The 6902-nt window shown below is 35.0% G+C and overlaps 1 pseudogene; it reads right to left on the reverse strand.

The window, feature by feature from the left end:
* Positions 1-4758: 4758 nt before the first annotated feature.
* Positions 4759-6393, reverse strand: LOC147521856 (serine/threonine-protein phosphatase PP1 pseudogene; annotated as a pseudogene).
* Between the last annotated feature and the right edge of the window lie 509 nt (positions 6394-6902).

The raw sequence follows: 6902 nt of genomic DNA on the forward strand, positions 1-6902 counted from the left end.
ATATACCATAAGTATGCTGCTCAGATTCACTGACTACTTCAACAACTCATCTACTCCTATCAGATATGGGTTATTATTATCTAATTAAAACATCAAAATAGATATGCACATTTACTATTCCAAGATAGATAAATTAAAAACATATTTCTGTTTCAATAGTTTGGGGGCTAACTTTGAAGTAAAACCTCGAAGAAGTGAAAAGAACAATCCTAAGAATTAGTCAATATTTCCATATGAACATTTCTAACAATCACCAAAAAAATATAAACACAAACATATCAAACCAGAACAATGGGAAATTAAGTGAAATTTCAAATTTTCTCACCTGAATATTTAAAACAGCAATGATCATCTGCGATAAGTTTCAACTTAACCGATTCTCTATCAAACACAAACCAAAGAAACTCTCTTTTGAAAATGAATAAGAAGCTCATAAACTCAACTAAAGAATTTACAGACACTCATTTCAAAATTTCTCACCTTAATACCAAAAACAAAAACAATCCAATACAAAAGGCTCCACAATAATCTGACTTATATACCCTATTTCAAAGACAAAGAAACAAACAAGTAGCTCAGAAACTCAAAAAAAGAAGCTCTAAACTAGTAAAATTTTGGAGAGAAAGTGTTTCAGAGAAAATTTCGCTCGATCTAATTTTGGAGAAGAAGGTTTGATCGATTTTTTGTTTATTTCGTATTTATGCTTCGAAAAATTTTATTTCCTGAAATTTCATTTATTTCGAATTTGGCAATCAAAGACTACCTCATATCCGTTGGATTGGAAAGAGATTAGTGGTGTGGATGCACTATGCCTAGAATGTGGCTACAGTGAATGTGCCTCTATTCCACCCGTGCATACGCACTGGTCTTTTTGAAAACATTTAGATTTTTTTTAGAAAATTGGTACTACCGTTTTAGTCGCTAATCCGTTTTAATTTTCTAACAAATTATTTTAAATAAAGTTTTAATTAAATTTTAAAAACACATTATTTCAATTGGGAGAGAGATCCTGTTTTAATAGGAGAATAATTCCCGTTTTAATTAGATATACTAGATTTTTCTTTTTTCAATAGGGGATGAATTTCCATTTTAATAGGAGAATGATTTCCGCTTTAATTAGAAGTGTTATAATTTGTTTTAATAGGAGAAGAATTCTCGTTATAATAGGAGATGATGTGTGATTTTAATAGAACTCGAAAAATACCCCTTGTGGGAGAAAATTGAGACTACCGTTTTAGTCGCTAAGAGATTATGTTTTAATAAGAGAATGATTCCTGTTTTAATTAGATACGATAGATTTTCGTTTAATTTTCAATAGGATAGGAATTCTCATTTTAATAGGAGAAGGATTCCCGCTTTAATTAAAAATGTTAGAATTTGTTTTAATATGAGAAAAATTCTTGTTATAATAGAAGAGAAATTGCCGTTTTTCAAATAGAAGAGAAATTCTCGTTTTAATAGGAGATGACGTGGAATTTTAATAGAGCTCGAAAAATACCATTTGTGGGAGCTTTAATAGTAAGACTAGAAAGGAGACCCGTGCATACGCACCGGCTCTTTTAAAAACTTGCTCAACAATCGCAACTATATTGTGATTCATGTTTTCGTCGTTAACTCGTTTTAATTTCTCAACAAATTATTTTAATTAAGTTTTAAAAACCCGTTTTAAAAAACTTATGGAAGGAAACCCGTTTTTTAACTGGGGGAGAGATACCATTTTAATAAGAGAATGATTCATGTTTTAATCAGAAGTGCTAGAATTTCTTTTTTGTAATAGATGAAAAATTTCCGTTTTAATAGGAGAATGATTCCTATTTTAATTAGAAGTGCCTAAAAAAAAATCAATATGAGAGGAATTCCAGTTTTAATAGGAGATGATGATATGATGTGGAATTTTAATAGAGCTCGAAAAATATCCCATGTGGGAGCTTTAACTTAATATTAAAGCTCACTCTTAGACGGAGGTCGGACTTTACATACTCTCACGAAGAGTTTTCTTATGAATCGCTCATTCTCTCTCCGAAGTCCAAACTTACCGTGACTGTTTCTCTCCCTCCTGACTCTCTTTCTATCTCTCGTGGGGTTCTTTTTCTCTCTATTTCTAATCTTAAAATTCTGATTAAAAAAAAGTTGCATATTCGCATGTAAAATATTTTGATTCATACTCAAAATTTTCAAACAAGAAAGGGAATTATTTATGGTCAAACTTTAAAGTGAATAGTGTTTTAGTCTCTGACAGCAAGGACTTGTGGCAAGCTCAGCTCGTAATGTGGTGAATCCTCCAGTAGAGGAGAATCGTCTTTGCATGGATAAGCATCAAAAGCGCATGGATTTTTTTAACATTGATATCCTTGATATGAACTCTAGCGTGTCAACGACTGAAATGAAAGGACAGCCTTCGAGCTCATGCCCCATATTGCTCTTAAAGAATAGGAACATACGAGGATCATGTGTTGGGTATGCTGCGATTTTCCTTCTTTCTTCCTCAATGTTTCATGATAAAAAGTACAATCTGCGTCCAAAATAACTGTAACTTGTTTCTGTATTCAATACTTTAAGTGTCTGAAATCTGAATTTAAGACAATGGATCCTCACAAAAAAAATTAATGTGTAAGTTTCAATCCTCTTTCAGGTGGTCATTCATTCTCCTGTTAACTTGGGTCAAGGCTTTCTGGGTTCCTCTTGTTAACCGTGGAGCTCATCCAGTTGGCTTGAGAGAGAATCACTGGATTGCATGTGATGTAAGTTTATGCAACTCAACCTTCTTCCAACTTGTATATTTAATTTTTGTTAATATTGCCAATGTTAATGAAACTTTTGCACTGTAGGTTGGATTGCCTTCTTTCCCTTTCGATTTCCCTTATTGCAATGCACACTCATGCTTCATGGCTCCTGAGGCTATTGTCAATGGTGAAAAAATGGATCTTCGTCCTATCGCTATGAGGCCTTCAAAAGTTCCTAGCCCGCCTCCTTGGGACAGCATCAAGCTTGCTTTTGAGACAGCCTCTTGGGGGAGTTACTCAAGACATCTACAAGGAGAATTCTAGAGGAGAAAGTTAAGGAATGGTTGTAATTCATTGGGTGATGCAGGCATAAAAAAATTGTGACTCTGAATCACTAGAGCAGGATGCTTGTCCATTTAAAGGATTTGTTGCAAGGACATCTGATATTTTAAGTACTCACTTGAATAACATCCGAGGAAACCATTTACTTGTATTCCCTAATAAGAAACTGGGTAAAAGACCAAGCTGTTAGAGAGCAGAGACAAGCTTGAGCTTGAGCTTGACCCTGAAAGGGCCGGCCAGATACCTCTTGACCGGAAACTATGTTTCCTTAGAGTTCTACTTCGTGCCTACAAGGAAGGTGCTTTTGAGGAAGGAGCTGTTATTTGTGCACCTCGTCTTACCGATATTTTACTCTGGACGTCAAGGTTGGTTGTTGTATTTGGCTTCATCTTAGTTCAATCTGTTGTAAGGAAGCATATGTTGAGTATAAACACTAAAACCTAATTATTCGTTCATCTACCGGGAAGATGATGTTTTTCATCAGCTCATTTATGTGAGATTTTTGGATGTAACCATGGACTTGCATATACTTTTGGGTATCTTTTCACTTGTTGCTCTGAATTGTTGTAAATAATAAAGAAAGATAGAATTAGTTATATATGTTTTTTTTCCCTCTATTTCCTTGACGGAAATTTCTGATTCTTTTAAAGTAAGACAATAGAATGGTACTACTAGCATCTAATAGGTGCCATAGTCTTGTTTTTTTTTTTTCTAGGAAGATGGACTTTGGTGGGTAGATGAATTCCTTAGTGTTTTATGGTGTGGCATTGTTGATCTAAGAATGTGCCTTCTGTGCTTGATTAATGAATACTCTATGTAAAATATGCAGATCAGATGTACATGAAGAGCAGCTTCAAATTCCACATATCTATGTAAAATATGTAGATCAGATGTACGTAAGTCCGTGGATTGTCATTACTCTTGATTATGTAATTTAGGAACGAGGAACACTATGATAATGGGAACACTAGTAGAAAGAGCGATTTGTGTTTGTCGGTTACTCTGATTAGTATTCGTTTTCAGCTAGGAGTGCAATTTATTGTAAGAAAGTCATCAAACTTGTAATCAATTATCTTGGTAGTGCCTGGTTAAGGTATGAAGAAGGCCCTCTCATAAAAGTAACTATATCAAGGTTTCGAAGTTATTAGACCTCGACTGAGCAAACATAACTTTGTTAAATCTTCATCAGTAGGAAAAGAATGATATCCACGCTATAGAAGGATACAGCCCCAAGTACACTCCTGCTGCTATCTCAGGCTGATGTTAATTATTTAGGTGAAATGAAATTCTGAAACAAGATGCCAATGAACATAGCCCTAGAATCTATAATCCACCTCTAAGATTGATGTTTCAACAATATAATAATCATACAAGTAATCATTTTACTTATCTATCAAGTCCCTTTTCTAATAGAGAACACCTAAACTTCGGCACCATTGGGTTCATAACAAAGGCGGGAATGTAGTTCCAAGAGGTGCCACATTCTCTTTCAATGGATGCATCCCAGGGACTCTCAACTTGCAACCAGCAAAGTGATTACATGCTGCAAAGTTGGTATGGACTCTCAACTGGCATCACTAGGAGTTGTTTCTATGGAGACAGTAAACATGAGGCATAACATTACACTCATAGGTTACACTCAAAATTAAAAAAGTAACCGATTAGGAAGTTGAAAACAATCAATTTAAATTATCGAAATCATTGCAATTAGCATGACTGCCTGATTGTTGTGAAACTAATTTACACACAAAGAGAGTAGTACAAAATAGCACTTAAATAACTTTCATAACAGTCCTGACGATTTTGGAAGAAAACTTGCTTTTTTTTTGTATATCTGCTCATTTGGTAGTAAAAGAAAAGAGGTAAAGACAGAATTCTTTGATTGAAGAATTATGCCACGTATCTAAAATATTCAAGCAACAACCTGTTCGCAAAATGAGATATCAACCAGCACAGGTGCACACTAACCCAGTGGTATGTATTGAGGCTCATGAATCACCCCTTTCCACCCTTATGAGGTGGCGTCCCTAGTTTAGAGATGTTGCTGAATCCTATTTTTCCTTTCTTATCAGAGGGCTTCAGGATCTGAAAGGAACATATTAACGAATCATCTACACTCATCATTGCATCAACATTGTCAAACTCACCGCAATAATTTGGCGCAGAGAATATAGTCACCAGCTGTCGATTGGCAAAGAATTTGTATCCATCTTCTACTATCTAGTGAGACCGGCAAATGAGATCAAGGTCATGTTTCGAAAGAAACTCTGCAACCTTGTCAGGTCCAAACGTATATGATACACCTTTGTCATTTTCTCCCCAACCTTTGATGTCTTTGTCAGGATCAGCCCAAAGCAAATCACCGAGCAAACCCTGATCCAACACATCTACTGGATGAGCAATATTCCGAATTTGATCCAAACTCCTCAGATCTTGAGACAAACCCCCATGCATGCAAAGAATCTTTTCATCAATAAGAGCCGCAAGTAGGCAAAATTAAGCAGTCAAGAAAATACCTTCCAAAGCCATACATTAAACCTCCTCTTGCACTCATCATAAAAACCCCATATATACGGTTAATGGAAGCACATTCATGGTTGCCTCTCGAAGAAAAAAAATTCTCCGGATACTTGATCTTGTACGCTAGGAGAAGGCAAATGGTCTCTAAGCTCTGCTTACCACGATCTACATAGTCTCCCAAGAACAAATAGTTTGCCTCAGGAGGCAACCCACCATATTCAAACAATCAGAGCAGATCAGAATATTGGCCGTGTATATCACGATAAATAATTCCCTTTCTTATTTGAACATTTTGAGTATGAATCAAAATATTTTACACGCGAATATGCACTTTATGAATCAAAATATTTTACACGCAAATATGCAATTTTTTTTAATCAGAAGAGGAACTCCATGAGAGAGAGAAAGAGAGTCTGGAGGGAGGGAAACAGTCCCGGTAAGTTTGGACTTCGGAGAGAGAAGGAGCGATTCATGAGAAAACCCTTCATGAGAGTATATTTTGTATTTCGAAATTTCGGTTTTTAAGTAAAGTTTGTAAACGGACGTCCGTCTAAGAGCGGGGTTGTTGTATATATATATATATATATATATATATATATATATATATATATATATATATATATATATATATATATATATATAATTCGGGCCGGATAGGTGGATAGCCGAAAATCTAATGGCAACCTTACAGCTGAAACTCATCGTTGGATCACCCAATCTAAATTAGAAATCAAAGGCCCAAATATTGCCTTAACTAAATAGAGCAGGGTATTTTGGTAAATTACTTTCTTTCTCTCCCAATTTTCATTTCTATTTTACGATCAAAACCTTTACCTTCTCGCTCTCTTTCTCTCCAAAAACTGAAAATTTCCATTTTAACTATCAAAAATCAAAATCAAACCGAACCCTAAACAAACTCTTACCTTCTCGTGCACTCTCACTCTCTCCTCCAGTACTGAAATCAAATCCAAAATCAAACCCAAAAATCAAACCCAAAATCAAACCCAAACCCAAAATAAAACCGAAAATTGAAATTCTAAAAATCAACTTTAACAGGCTTTGTGAATAATTGATTTTACATTTAAATCTTTTGATTAAATCATTTAATCAAACCGAAATACGTGTATAATGGAGTTAATGGCAGAAAATATAGCTATCAGTATGGAAGAAGACGTAGTTGTTGGGTCTTCTTCCAATAAATCCCCGGACAGAGAAATGCATAAACTAGTTGCTTCGTTTGTAGGTATGGTTTTTAGTAGTGTTGACGAAGCAAATACTTACTACAAACAGTATGGTCAACAAGAGAGAAGTGGCTGT

The sequence above is a fragment of the Coptis chinensis genome, chromosome 1 (assembly GCF_015680905.1).
Source record: "Coptis chinensis isolate HL-2020 chromosome 1, ASM1568090v1, whole genome shotgun sequence".
NCBI lineage: Eukaryota > Viridiplantae > Streptophyta > Magnoliopsida > Ranunculales > Ranunculaceae > Coptis > Coptis chinensis.